The sequence below is a fragment of the Python bivittatus genome, unplaced genomic scaffold, assembly GCF_059951505.1.
Source record: "Python bivittatus isolate LINGU-HERP-01145 unplaced genomic scaffold, Pbiv_v1 ctg000060_np1212, whole genome shotgun sequence".
Taxonomy (NCBI): Eukaryota; Metazoa; Chordata; class Lepidosauria; order Squamata; family Pythonidae; genus Python; species Python bivittatus.
The window spans coordinates 19,262,677-19,277,796 of NW_028277044.1; the positions used below are offsets into that span (position 1 = coordinate 19,262,677).

The 15,120-nt window shown below is 36.9% G+C and overlaps 1 protein-coding gene across 7 annotated transcripts in view; it reads right to left on the minus strand.

Annotated features, from left to right (window-relative positions):
• The window catches only part of MAP4K4 (mitogen-activated protein kinase kinase kinase kinase 4), a 149,009-nt gene that overhangs the window by 64,233 nt on the left and 69,656 nt on the right, over positions 1–15,120 (minus strand). The gene's annotated exons all lie outside the window — the stretch shown is intronic.

The following is a 15,120-nucleotide window of genomic DNA, read 5'->3' on the forward strand; positions in this document are numbered from 1 at the left end:
AGGGCGGAACGGATTAACCGGATTTACATTGAACCCTATGGGGAAATTTCCTTCGGGTTACGACCAACTCGGGATACGCCCAGAGTCACGGAACGGATTAAGTTTGTATCCCGAGGTACCACTATACTTATTTTTTGCTGAATAATAAATTACAATAAATGTGTAGACAATTTATAGCACAAACTATGGGCAGAAATGAATCAACAAAAACTTTTTTTTACTTCTGATTTCTGTGGGAGTAACCTATTCTTTTACTGAAAGCCATGGCATTCAGAATGTTCACCTTTGCTTAGGCCAGTGTTTTTCATACTTGGCTACTTTAAGATGTGTGGACTTCAATTCCCAGAATTCCCCAGCCAGCATGTATGCTGCTTGTAGCTTATTTAGAACATGTAAATAAGGGTACAGTGCTTTCCTTGAAAAAGAGTGAATCAGTAAAAGGAAGTGTTATTTTTAACAGACAGCTCAGCCACACACATTTTTTACTAATCCTAGACAGAGGAGGAAAAAACTGCCATCTTTAAAATAAAGTCTTGGAGTTAGCTTCATGGACATGTCCATGCAAGTTTCTTAGCCCTAGTATGGAAGTGATTTACCATTGTCTTCTTTGGGGATTTTTCCCTCCCACTTCCTAGTCTGGCACTTATAGCCCAAGTGCCTCAACATCCAAGATGTAAGCCTCAGCCTGCTTAGCTTGTTAGCCCAGACAAGATTATCAGATACTTCTACCTGCAGAAAGGGTAACTGCAAGAGCTGCTCCCTATTCATCTCAAATAGAAAATGCCTTGGGTCCCTGAAGCTGAGGGAACCAAGATAATGAGAACTGTGAAGGGCCTTGATGTCTTGGAACTTTCTTCTTTCTATTCAAATCCATTTCATAACCCCAATATAAGGTATTTGGTTTAAAATTCTAAAGCTTACAAAGAAACCCTTCAGTATATATCATTAAATATGCAGGGATATTTGTGATCCCAACAAGTGGAGGATGAACGGCTGATATTAAAATTTATTTTTCCCATGTGTCACTTGCATGAATGGATGTATGTGGTTTTATATTATATTTATGCTGTTTTAAATTTCTATGCCACCTACTCTTTGGACTTGATGGCCTACACATCTAAATAAATAAATAGCAACAAACTTTTTCCATACCTCAGAGAATTCTTAAAAAGAGCTGAGTGTTAATTTCAATTCACTACCCACTATCTCTGAGTTCCAAGTTGTTGTCCTCCTCCTCCAAGTCTGATGAGTCAGAAGACATCTCTGATAGTTGAGGGACTTCAACTTACAAATGGAATCATTGCAGAATCTATGGTCCATGAGCATCAAATGTAGCTTCTTAGGATGTAGCTTTGTTTTGTATTTGTTGGGCTGTTGTGACTATCTCACCCAAATCTGTGTGGCATGGCTGCACAGAGGGAGAAAATGTTCATGTCTGTCCCTGAATAGGACTCTTATCCCTTGTCTGCCTAATTCTATCACTATGGGAGAACCACCTCCTCCATCTACCCCTCCCCAACTCTTGGGGGAGGAGTCCTGATTTGGAAGGATCGCCTGGCCCATCTGAGAAAGATCTTTCTCTCTCCAGATTCTATTGGGGGAAGAACATTTTTGGTTCAACCACCAGTTTTTATTCCAGGTGTGAGGAGAAAAAATTGCCCAGATTCCAAATGAGAGGAAGAAGGAGATGTAATTCGGGTCAAATGGTTTAAAATTCTGCAATATGATTCAGTTAAAAGTGCTATTTTCAGTTTGTAAGTAGGTATGGAACACACTATATTTAGCTTATATGCAGAATATATTATGAATTAGCATTAACATTTCTGGGAGAAATATCAACTATCGCCAATATGCTGGGTTTACTTTGTGGCTAGAATCCAGAAGGACTTAAGGAGTCTCTGGCTGAAGGTGCAAGAGAAGCTGATATGCTACTCAAGATTGAAAAAAACCCTTAAGATCATGCCAACAAGCAATGCCAATCCAATCCAAAGAAAGAGAGAAAGAGCTGAAGAACAGACATTATTTTCTTAGGGTCAAAAAATCATTGGTTACTCTAGAAACCAAATAAAAAGATTGTTATTTGAGTGAAAGACTATGACAAATCTATACAAAATATTCAAGCACAGAGGCATCATACTGACAATAAAAATATATATTGTCAAAAATATGTAGCTTCAGTTTAACATATGGCTGTGAAAGGTGGACCGCCAGAAATATTGAATGAAGAACAACCGATCACTGATTAAAAACATGGAGAATATCTTGGGTTAAAAGAACAAATTATTTAATATTAAGTGAAGTGAAATAACTGTTTACTGAAAGCATCTATAATGAAATGAAAAGCTTAAAATATTTTGGAAACATAATGCAAAGGCAAAAATCATTGGAAAAGATCCTGATATTTGGAAAAATGAAAGGCAATCTAAAGTGATGTGACAGAAGATGAGATGGCTAGATACTATTACAAGAACTCAAAGAAACAGCTACAGTACTGGCAGACAATTCTGGCAAAATAATGTCTATCAGGTCCTGAAGAGAGTCAGAAGCAGTTGAATAAGCTTGTGTTCACTGAATTTTTTTATCTGCATTTTCAGTAACAGATTGGTTATCAGATCTGTTAACTTGCTTTTCCATATTAGCAAGCACGATAAAAAAAAATAAGATGTATTTTATCATTGGATTTGAGCTATTTGTATTTTCTGTCAAACATTTTAAGAACTTTTAATAATCTGAATTAAAAATCAGATCTAAAATTTAAAAAATATTCTTAAACCAATAACTGTTTATTATCCTCTCTACGCTGTAGTAAACTTTACATAGTTGTGAAGATCAATTCATTCAGCATCAAAATTAATTTTTGCTGCTGTACTTTATGTGCCTTGACATACCTATATTAACAAAGAAAATCTTCTCTACCAGATTTGTACTGCAGTACCAGAAATCATAGGATTAATAGGGCTATATTCTTGGGCCAGATGTTTACAACATCAATGCTGCCAGGCATATATGGAAACCTTGCAGCTGAAATATAGGCTTAAGCAATAATGAACAGAGTCACAAGGTACAGTATTCATGTCTATCTCAGACATGATCTCATACCAACAGGAGAGCTGTTGACAATAAGCAGGCATCTTCGCTTACCATCCTTGCTTAAGAATAATTGCAGAGTGAACTTTTGACTAATCAGAGAGGAGAAAAGTCAAGCCTGTTGTCTAATGGAACAAATATCATTCATCTCTCTCTCTCCACACCATATTCTTGTTTGTCTGATGTCTGTCTCTCTTTCAGCTATAATCTAGGTAATCCTACTGAATATGGGAAGTTTAAAGCAGAAGTTTAATTTTCTCCTATCGAGTCAGAGTCAGAGTCAGAGTCAGAGAGTCTCTCTCTCTCTCTCTCAAACATTTAAAAAACCTGGTGCCTCCAGGTATACGATCTATGGCTTTTATAATTTCTTGCCATTGATTATACTGGCTAGAGATGACAATGGAACTGAAATTGAGAACATCTGAGCAGGATATTTAAATTGTTGGCCAAATGGTCTGGCTTGTACATGATAGTTTTCATGGTTAATTAGGCTTAATTGTAACCACCACCTGTCCAATTCAGATGTGATAGCAAAATGTGATTATTGCAAACCAGAAAGAGTAAGAGGGTATTGATGCTTGCAAGGGAAAGATAGGCAGAGAATGCACAAATGCACAGCGTATTTTTAACTATCAATACACAATTCGGTTATAAAGTCTGAATGGGCTTCCAAATAGCTTTTGGCTTACCTGAAAAAGTTACTTTCAGTAACAAATGTCCTAGTTTCATTAATGTTCTATTGAAAAAGAATTCACATCTTCATGTATATAGTACATAACAATGTACAAATGAAGATGCTGTACTGGAGACAAACAAGAAAAATTATTTGTCTCCTCTTATTGACAGATATTATAGCCGAGGGGAAAAAATATGACCAAGCAGTGTAACACTAATGTTCTGTACACAGAAAAACATATAATACTGCAGCTAGTGATGAAACATGGTTGTTTATATAGCTCTTATAATTTTAACAAAAACTGTAATAGAGTAATACAATAATACAGTTTATAATGAAAATTATAAAGTATAATTTGTACATGTGTTTTCTAGGATAATTACATTATGGCAGGGTCACAGATAACCATTTTGCAGCTAGGAACTGCACTTCTAAATGTGTGGAGGCACTCTAGTGCTCCAGGTAGTGTGTCGGTGATGTGCTGATTTTGCCAGAAGTGTAGCATTTTCATTTGCAGTCTGTTTTTCCCCAGTGGATTTGTTTTTTATTTAAAAGAACCCTGTACAGATACGTTAAACCTATTATTATACCAATATTAATTGATGCCCCCCCAAAATGGTAAGAAATTATTCCACAAATATTGCTGAAGTTTTGCCAGCATGCTTGGGGTGGCGAGGGGGGGGAAGGTGGGAGGACAGGAAAGAAGACTTCAGGGCCACACAAGGATGGCTATGCATGCAGGCCATAAATCACCCTCCCAGATGCATTTGAGATTTCAACATAAGATCTTTATGTTTCTGAGTAGCAATCATACACATCTTAATTGTAAAACAAAGTATGCTTCCAAAAAATACATTGCAGGTAGGCATCAATGTCAGGTAGAGTCCCAAATGACAGGTAGTATAGTGCATTTTGCAAAGTTTCCAGTGTTAAGCAACTGTGAGAATGATGCTCCCCAAGTCCAAGAGCAACACAGTAAGCAATGTTAACCCTACATCTACCAGTTTTACATAATTTATCAATTCACAGGATTACAGTGTGGGTGTGTCCATTTGCTTATTTGCTCATATGTCTAGCAACTGTGAACTATAGACTTTAGAGAGGCACAAATGCAAATAAATAGGACTGTGAAAAACAGCTTGAAAGCAACTGCTTTGAGTGTCCCATTCTCAAAACAAAACCAAATTTTATTTCCAGTATGGAACAACAGTAACAAAAATGCTGTTTTGTACTGTACTTTGAACAGAAGGCAACTGTTTCAAGCATCGTTTTGACTATTCTGTGCAATACAACTGGACTTTGTTTGGTGTTCTGCTATTCTATTAAAAAAAAACATTTTGGCCTGTTCAGAGCTGCTACTGGCTGAAACTGGACGGGCTGAGGAGAGGTGGAATATTAGGGAAGAGAATGAGCAGAGAACAGAAGGCTCACTAAGGGGCCATTCTGGATCTGAAACTACTGGTAGTGATTGACTAAGTAAGGATATGGAGTTCTGTGATGGGTCAGTTCTGGAGAACTGCTGGAACTAGTCAGTATATAGCTGGCCACCTAATATACAGATGTACCTGCTTTATCAGCAAAAGCAGATAAGCAACCCTTTTCACCAGTTATGTTTTATTATTATATTTTATTTTATTTTATATTATATTATATTATATATATGTTATATTATGCCCAATGTCAGTGGTGGATCCTGGAGAATTCCCAGAATGTAAACTCGTTCCTTAAAAGGAAGTATAACCCCTCTAGAACAGGCATATTTCTGAATTCTCCAGTCCATTTCCAGAACTAGTAAGAACTCTGTCTTGCCTGAATTCAGCTATGGGGAATCTGGTGACATATAAACAAAGGTTTGCAGTAAAGTATTAGTATTGGGTATCATCATGTTAATGACAACTACCTCCAAAGGCAGACATAAGCCTTCAAAGCAACTTTGTATAGATTTAAAATAACATTGGAGATAAGATGAAACCTTGCATGATGCTATTCATCCATCCTCGGGACAGTTTGTGATGGGACAAGCAGACACCTCCCAGCATCACTTTCAGCTTGAGCCCAGAGATTGGAAAGAACAGTTCTCTCAAGCAGTTCTAGGTTAAGAATTAGTTCCATTCCTAAGCCTGACTGACATCCACCATTTTTAGTAACAGGCAGCCTGTACATAAGTATGGGTTATCTGTAACTTGGACATTCTTAACCTGGGGACTGCCTGTACTGCAACAACGTACTTTGGACAGGTGTATCAAGAAAATCAGGAATATCAGCAGAGTTTCACTACCCCTGTCTTTTTCCAAACTAACTGATCCATTAGAAAAGCCAAGACTGTCTTCATGCCAAAACTGAATCCAAATCCAAGTTACCAAGGCTTTTGATCAAGAAAAGAAAAATGTTGACGATCTAAATAATCACTGGCAGGGCAGAATGTTTAGAGCCCTTATAAGTTAACTTAGAAAGGGAGCTAACAGGCAAGTGGTTGTACAAACAAAACTAAGAGTTATATTGGCTTACAAGCAATTATATTTGGAAAAAAAATGCAAAAAGGTCATAACAAGCTTAGATGGACTAAGAGGGCAAAAATTACTATTACTACTGGAGACTGGGTCACCTCTGAAGAGTTCCTTTGGGTAGTTTTAACAGAAGCAATTAGGTAGAAAATCCATGTCCTTTTTTTTTCCCTGATTGCCATGGATTTTATGATGGTGCCCATAGTAGGCCCAATAGGATTCACTGCACCTATCAAGTTGTACCGTAGTTGCTCAAGCCACCTGTCTTCCAATTTCATTGCCTGCAATACCACAAAGAGCAGGGAGCACTTTGTAGCCATTTGAATCTAACATCCAGGAGACACAGTTATTTCATGTCTGAGCCAGATTCTGATAAACTCTTGTGGTCTTAGGTAAAAAACTAAATTCCTATATTTGCAACTTGCCTATGCCACATTATCCAATATTGCCAAGGTTTCAACCACAAAGAATTGGTAGGATTATGCTATTGGGTCTACTACAGATGAAGATTATAAATCTATATGAATGCCCTCCTGATATTTTCTTTTTCTGCCACAAACAGTTTGAAAGGAGATCTTGATTCTGACTTACTGGGAAAGAAAACCATGAGTTTCAGTTCAAACATAATGTTAAACTACCCATTCTATCAATAAAGGATAGTTTAACATTATGTTTGAACTGAAATCTCACAACTTTCTTTCCTAACATACTGATAATGGATAGATAAATATATATAACACAGATGTTTGCAAGAAGAGAAATGGATAAAATAGCATAGTATATTCCTTTTGCTTTTAAACCAGAAAGAGGTAATTATTAGTGTTCATACTATTAATACATATCCCTTGATGAAATTTTGGTAAGAAAAATTATGTGAGATCAAATCAGTGTCGACTCTTAGAAACCACATAAAGTTTGGTTTGTGTCCCTAACCTGATCTTTCATGTCTTCCAACAGCACACCCGTCACCCCTGTAGCTGAATCCATCCACCTTGCTGCTAGTTGTCCTCCTCTTCTCTTTCCTTTCACATTTTCCAGCATTAGAGCCTTCTCTAGAGAGCTAGGTCTTCACATTATCTACGTCTGAAGTAGGATTATTTGAGCCTGGTTATTTGTGCTTCAAGTGAGAACTCTGGGTTGATACATTTGATGATCCATTGGTTTGTTTTCTCAGCTGTCCACGAAATTCTCAGGAGTTTTCTCCAACAGCAATTGATAACAAAGAACCCTAACCAGTCAATATTGGTTCCAATGTCTTTTCTACATTCTGCATAATGCCTTTACCACAAAAGGGTACAGCATGATGGGTATGCATGCTGGAATGCAAATATTAATAATGAACACCACAGAATGAATACAAAGGAGAGAGAGAACATAGTATCTATAGTAAATGATGTATTACACCAGAGCACTCAAAAAAGCTGCCAATTTTAATGTGACAGAAGGAGAAATGTATAAAGCACATAAGTAGTTGTCTCATTATTTTCTGCTTATTCTGCAGTGCTATTCCCAGCTGACCACCCAAAAGCCGTCTGTATGTAAAAAGTAGCATGCCTCCATCAGTGAAAGAACTCTTTCCTATGAAATGAGACAGCTGTGTCCACCTTTCCTCCTAAACTGATTTTTAATTTTAAATTTGTAATAACCCCCTTTTAAGAGAAGATCATCTCCATAATCTCTCTAAAGTTCTGTTAAGTAAATTCTACATTTCCTTAAGAGTAATGAAGAGCATGAGTTAAGATACACAAGACTCATTCAAGAAAATTATTATTGGGAAGAGGTGACAGCTTAAAATTCTAAAAGTAGCCTTTTTGTGCTTCCATGCTTAGGTTGCCATGGCTACAGTTTCTACATAAAAGCAAAGTGTTGGACTTATTTAAAGGAGGGGAAAAAAATCTACCTCTTGCCATTTCAACCACAATGTTCCAAGACATCTTGGCTCAAAACAAATGCTACTGTGAATGCAGGACTGAAGGACCAAATAACAGTTTAAATCTGAGAGTCAACAGGAATTTCCCTCTCCTGTTAAATAGACAGAGAACATGCACAGTTGCCAGGGGGAGACTGAAGGACAGAATAACATCCTAAAATGTCAGAGTGTTATTTATTTTACCTTTCTGCCGAGTTATTTTAATAATTTGCATCACCAACCCTAATCATCAAAAGCAACTACATTTTAGAAAGCTATAAAGGTTAATTGGAACATTATCAAAATATTTTGGTAAGATCAATGTCTGAAAAGAGATGTGTTTTGTTTAAATTAATACGAAATGAGATAATTAATACAAAATGTCAAGGAATAGAATTTTTTTCATTTATTCCAGTGTTAAATTTTCCCCTTCTGTCTCTTTAGGCTAAAGTTTAGCATTATGAACTTAGTCCATGAGGTTAACTTTACCTCTGAGAACAAAAGACTCTTATAAGCACATGGAAGGGAGGGGAGTTATACAAATACGTTTCCAGAGCTGGCTTACAAAGAGTAACTGTATCGCTACTGCTGTGATCCGAGTTGCCCTTTAACGGCTAGATGCTGCCCTGATTCAGCATCCCTTGGAACTTGACAGAAAGCTATCAAAGACTTCTTTTCATCTGTAAGGACGTTCAGAACGGACTGCAGCAGCTGAGAGAGATTAAGGGATTTCAGCTGAGGTTACAGTTTGCAAAATGTAGCTCTGTGAACCTCATCATTCAATAGCAGTAAGTATTAAACCTTAATTCAAAGCATTATGACAATTTCAAGATTAATGAGCTGAAGGCAGCATGAGCTAGTAAGGTTATAGCCTTCCACATTCTGTTTACCTAGGGCTATTGCATACAAGTAACTTAGTAACTTAAGGTTTGGGAACTAATTTAAAAGATGCCACAGTATGTAACCATGCTAATTACAAACCATAATATAAGAAATTAACTGTAAGGAGAGTGATTTTATCTGAAGAATCAGAGACTTTTTATTTAGGACAGAAAAATGGACTTCTCTCCATCCCCACCACACTACCCCTGACCCTAGCCAAAAGGCCAAGATGCAATAACATCATTCTTATTGAAACACGTATTTACAATAATGCTGCAGTTTTAATTGTGGTGACTGATAATTTTAGTTAAATATCTATAGATACATAACTAAGGTTGTTAGAATTCATCTGCCACCAAAAAGAGGGGGGGGGGCAATCCAAAGGAACATGGTCTACCTGAGATGCAATGTATGTGCCTGATCAGCATCTGAGCTCCACTCAAGCATCACGTAGCCACGAGACAGAGGAGCGTTAAAGCAGAAGTTTTTCATGAATGACCATGAATTACCTTAAGAAGGACTTTTAACAAGTAATATGAATTTGTACACATATGATTACTTTAGTGCTCTGTGTTTCAGACTTGCTATGTCCTGTTTTATACGGTGTATTTTTATGGTTTTATTTACTGAATATAGGTGTGCGTGTACGTGTGTCTGTTCCAGATTAACATCCATGGATATGAAAACTGTGGATGAGACCTTGAAAAACCATTCTTTATACATGCCCAAAGCCCATCTTCCCAAAATATGAATATGTAAAACCTTGTTATCATAGATAACAAGGTTTGGTCTATATTTAGCAACAATGGATATACAAAACTGCAAGTAATGGAATGGCAGATAGGGTGACCTGAGGTTTATATTTTAGATCAAATATTTTGTAATGTTACGTTGACTTTTAAAATTGTCATTTTCTCTTCTAGAATGCACAAATTAATTTTTATATAAGTTAGAAATACAGGTAGTCCTTGCTTCCCAACTGCTTGTTCAGCGACTGTTCAAAGTTATGACGGTTCTGAAAACGGAGATTTATGACCGGTCCTAGAATTTGCAGCTGTCGCAGTATCTCCGCAGTCATGTGATTGCAGTTCAGACACTTGGCAATCGGCACACATTTATGACGGCCACAGTGTCCTGCGGTCACATGATTGCCATTTGTGACCTGCACAGCTGGCTTCCAACAAGCAAAGTCAGTGGGGAAGCCAGCAGGAAGCTGCATGTCATGGCCACATGACATCGCACTTAACGACTCTGGTGATTCATTCAACAACCGCAGCTGGAACTGATGTTGTAAGTCGAGCACAGTCACATGATGTTTCGCTTTACAAGGGTGTCACTTAGTGATGGAGTTGCTGGTCCCAACTGTGGTTCATAAGTGTCAGCCCTCCCAAGTAAATCAGACAGAAAACACAATTAGATGAGCTAATTCGACTTTACTGTAAGGCTACATTAACAGAAGTTTGCAAGTCTGAAAATACAACCCTCCTGCCATCTCTTTTTACAGCCTGATAAGTTAGGGAAGATCCTTTCTGAGTTTCTTTCCCTGGCTGTTACTCTGTTGGGGACTGCTTTCTCTTTTATTTGATCATTCCCTAGGTGGCATCTCTTCCTCCCATCTTCCAAGGGCACCCTCACATTCCATCACAATAAGTAAGGACTACTTGTATATATACTGACTTTATAAATAGCATCTTATGCCAAACTGTCACTGAATAATGGCCAGTGTCTGGATTTTTATCAGGAGTCTTAATTAACATGCAGGATATGACTGCATTCTGGATTTCTGAACAGATGTAGAACTTGAATTTCTGAAAACTCTAAAAACTTTTACTTTCAAAAAAAGATGTATCATTTTTCACAACATGAAGCTTAGTTTTCAAAAGACAAACACTACATATTTTAAACGTTTCAGACAAAAGCATAGGAAAGTTTTAAAAATATTCACCACCACAGTTCCCTGTGCTCCACAAATATGAATATCTGCCAGAAATCATTTTGTGGCAAGGACGCTCACAGCTGATGTTTAAATAAGATACTGCCTTTTTCATTCATTTCATTACTGCTTGTCATTTATCACCAATTCATCAAGTCTGATTAATTTACTAGAACAGATAAAATGTTCTGTTCATAAACTATTCTGTGCACAGAACAGCTGGTTTCTATGCCCAAACCAAAACATGCATGTTTAAAATATTTTGGTCCATGCATGGAACAAAACATCTTTGTCTGGGTCCATAGCACTGAATAAAATGGCTGTTCCAGGCAAAAATGGCTAAGGATACTGGGGACAGCTGTCCTTGCTTTTCGCGCAGCAGTTTCCAGTGTGACATATTCACTACTCAGAGCCTTCCATTATGATGTCCCAGCCCAGGCATCAGTGGGATATACTATGCTGGTAGCTGCTATGGGAGAGAGAAAGGGGAAGGCTCTGAGAAGATGGGAGACCATTTCGCGAATTATACTGTACTGTGAGTTGTGAAGAAGTTGGGATGATGCAAACCGCCTTTGCCCTATTTGGCTTCTCTGGATTTCGTTTCAGCTGAAACCAAGAATAACCAGAACAGTCCACTTTTCATTTATGGCAAATACCGGCCAATCTGAAATGGTTCAGCAAAAGTTCTGGAACATGGTGGTTTGGGATTTGAAACAAAACAATGTTTCCATTTTATGAATTACCCTAAATATAGTAATACCTCGGTTCATGAACGCTTCTGTTCATGAGCAATTTGGTTCGTGAACAGCAGCGTTCACAAATTTTTGCTTCCATTCGCGAACTCCGCATTGGGTGATGAACATGACCCGTGGCCATCTTCCCTGCCCTGGTCATGGCTTCCTCTAGGCGAGATCGCAGTCACAGACAGACACTTGCTGTGAAGCTTTTTGGTGTCGCCTCAAGCAAGGTTAGTTTTCTCTCTCTTCGTACTGTACTGTACTGTGTTTCATATTTTTGTGGTTAAAAAAAAATACATATGGTTCAGAACGGATTAACCTTATTTACACTGAACCTTATGGGAAAATTTGATTCAGTTGGCGACCAATTTGGTTGGCGACCACGTTTGTAGGGGTCAGAACGGATTAACTTTATTTACATTGAACCTTATGGGAAAATTTGATTCGGTTGGCGACCAGTTCGGTTGGCAAGCACATTTGTAGGGGTCAGAACGGATTAACCTTATTTACATTGAACCTTATGGGGAAATTTGATTCAATTCGCGACCAGAATCGTGGAACGAATTAAGCTTGTGAACCGAGGTACCACTGTACACTGCATAGCCTGCATAATTTCATCTACTTGCCATTGTAGGAATTTTTAATAATGTATAAATACCAAGGTCTTCATGTGTGCTTTTCTCAGTCAGAAAAGCATTCATACTGCAAACTCTGGAAACAATTTTGGAGACCTGAGCATCTTTTCTCAGTAGGAAACAGGCACTAATAGGTTCAGATATAGGTATTCTCAATGCAGTGAAAAAAGTATCCTTCATTTAAAGTAAGTAATATTAACCTAATCTGATTACAAGCCTGTTCAGCCAAAATGATTGTAGAACATAAAGTCACAACGAAATTAATAAACTATGAGGGGGAATGGAAGGGAAAGAAAAAAAGACTGAAAATGATTCATGCAATAAATCAGATGTCACCATTATCCCTAGATAATGCCTTGTTGATGATTTCAGCTAAACAAAGCTTACTTCAAGACAACTGACGGAGTAAAGAGAAGGACCAGGACGAGAAACAGCAAGTTAATGAAAATAATTCAGTGTTTCCTTTTCAACCAAGCAATTATTGTATTCACTGATTATTTACTTAGAAGTACTTACTGGATTGGAAACAAAAGACCCAGCCAAGAAAGGAAACTTAGACAACAATATTAGGGATAACTCAGCCTCCCTCATTATTGCAGGATCACATTACAAAGCTCTTGGCACTATGCCTCCACTTTTACATACACATACATATCCCTAAGAGCATATCCCTAAGAGTCTTCATGCTATTACAAGGAAAATAAAACAGGACTCTACTTCTTAATCAGAAAGATTATCTTAAGGATGATCAATTTACAAAACAAAATTACAGTGTTATTGGCACACAGCTGACAAATGATAGCACTAGAAAGTTCAAGCAGATCCAATTCCAGTAAGTCCATTACAAAATTAGTTTTACAAAATTAGCAAGCATAGTTAAAGCAATACAGATAGTCCCCGGGTTAAAAACGCCTGGTTTAAGGATGACCCATAGTTAAGAACGGAGCCTACTGTAGCAAAATTTGAGTTAAATCCACAATGATTCCAGTTAAATACACAATGGTTTGATTTAATTACACAATACTACTTATACAGTAGTATATAATAATGCTGTTCCGTCTTATGTACAAATTCGACTTAAGGACAGACCTTGGGAACAGAACACATTCTTAAACCGGGAACTACCTGTATATTAAACATTCATATATAAATTTGGGGGGGAAAAACTACTGTGATTTACATAATGTCCTTAAATTCATTATAATACAACTCATTGGTGAGACAGAGACATCACTTGTGGTGCTTTTACAGACTTGATGACAAAGTTCATATTTGTATCTCATGCAAATATAAATTATTTCTTCATAATAGAGCCAAGTCAACTTAATGATACATCACCATGATTAATCTATATCTTAATCACGTTGGGTTTTTGGAGGTTTAAAAGCTGACCTGCAAGATGTATTTTTCCCCAAAGGCAGTAATTATGAAGCCTCACATCTTCTATGGAAATATAACACAAAATAACTTCATGTGCTATACAGTTGTAATGTTCACTTTAAAAAGTATTTTTGGAAAAAGGTATACCATTGCATTTTTTAAAAAATCACAGTATCTTCAGGTTTTCTACTGCTATGTCTGAGATTTATATTTTATTTTAGAACTATATATATTAGCATTTTTGAAATAAGGTGTTCCCTTCTGTTAACGGAAGAAGAAAAATTCCTGCTGGAGAAAAGGAATAGTTAGATCCAACCACGTTTGCAGGATTTAGATCTTTTCCTACAGGTAGCCTGCTAACAGATCCAGGTTCAATCAACATATCTCTTCTACTTGAATTTGTAGGAAGGAAAAGAGGAAACTTCTCCTTATCAGAATACTCCTTCAGGGCAAGACTAATTAAAAACCTTATAATAACATAGCTCCACATACGGACTTGTTTTATGCTTAGATTTTTGTTAAAGCAAACTATTTATTTACAAATAACTGTCTTTTAATGATGTTTCTCCTTTCAAGTGTGTTAGAGTTTAAGTACAGTTTATGTGTATAAATTCCTCTATGTGAGAAAAATTATATTTCTTTCAAGAATACTAGCCTTTTCATAATATAGGAATTTTACAATGAGTAACTAAGCTGTTCATTTAAAAGTTAGTAGTTCTGCTGGTAGAGGAGATGAATTTGCAGACACAAATGTTTAAAAAATGTAAATATAGGTCAAAACTAAAACAAGGATTAAAGGTGTGGCATAGGTGAACAGGAGATTCTAAGAAGTACAATTTAGCATAACTTAACTCTCCTGCCAATTGAGTTCTGTGAAGAAAAAGATGGTTCAGGCTGAATTAGATGTACTAAATAGGTTTGGAAGCAAAAAGCTGTTGGATTTCCAACTGCTGAGCTAACAAAAAACAGTTGATGAATATAAGACTATGATAACTGTAGATATGCCATTCCTAGATTAACCTTTCTGTTTTCTAATGTTTCAAATACTACTAATGCTAAAAACTGGTTTCCAGGGCTTTTAACAGATACTATGAAATATCATGGTTCAACTACAGATGTACACTTTTATCTCTCTGGCTGTGTTAATTCCTCCCCATTCTCATATAAAGCTCCACAATAAATTCTCCTGAGTCCATTACAACTACTGCTTTACATTGTTGAATTCTGCCAACAATCTGCTCGATATTTTAGCAGATGTTCTGCATTTAGGCATTTGGGATCTTTATTAGGTCCTTTTCCTTTTCAAGCTAAAAAGGACATACATTTATTCTCAGATTGGTGCACATTTCACATTGGCCCCTATCCAAAAATCTATAC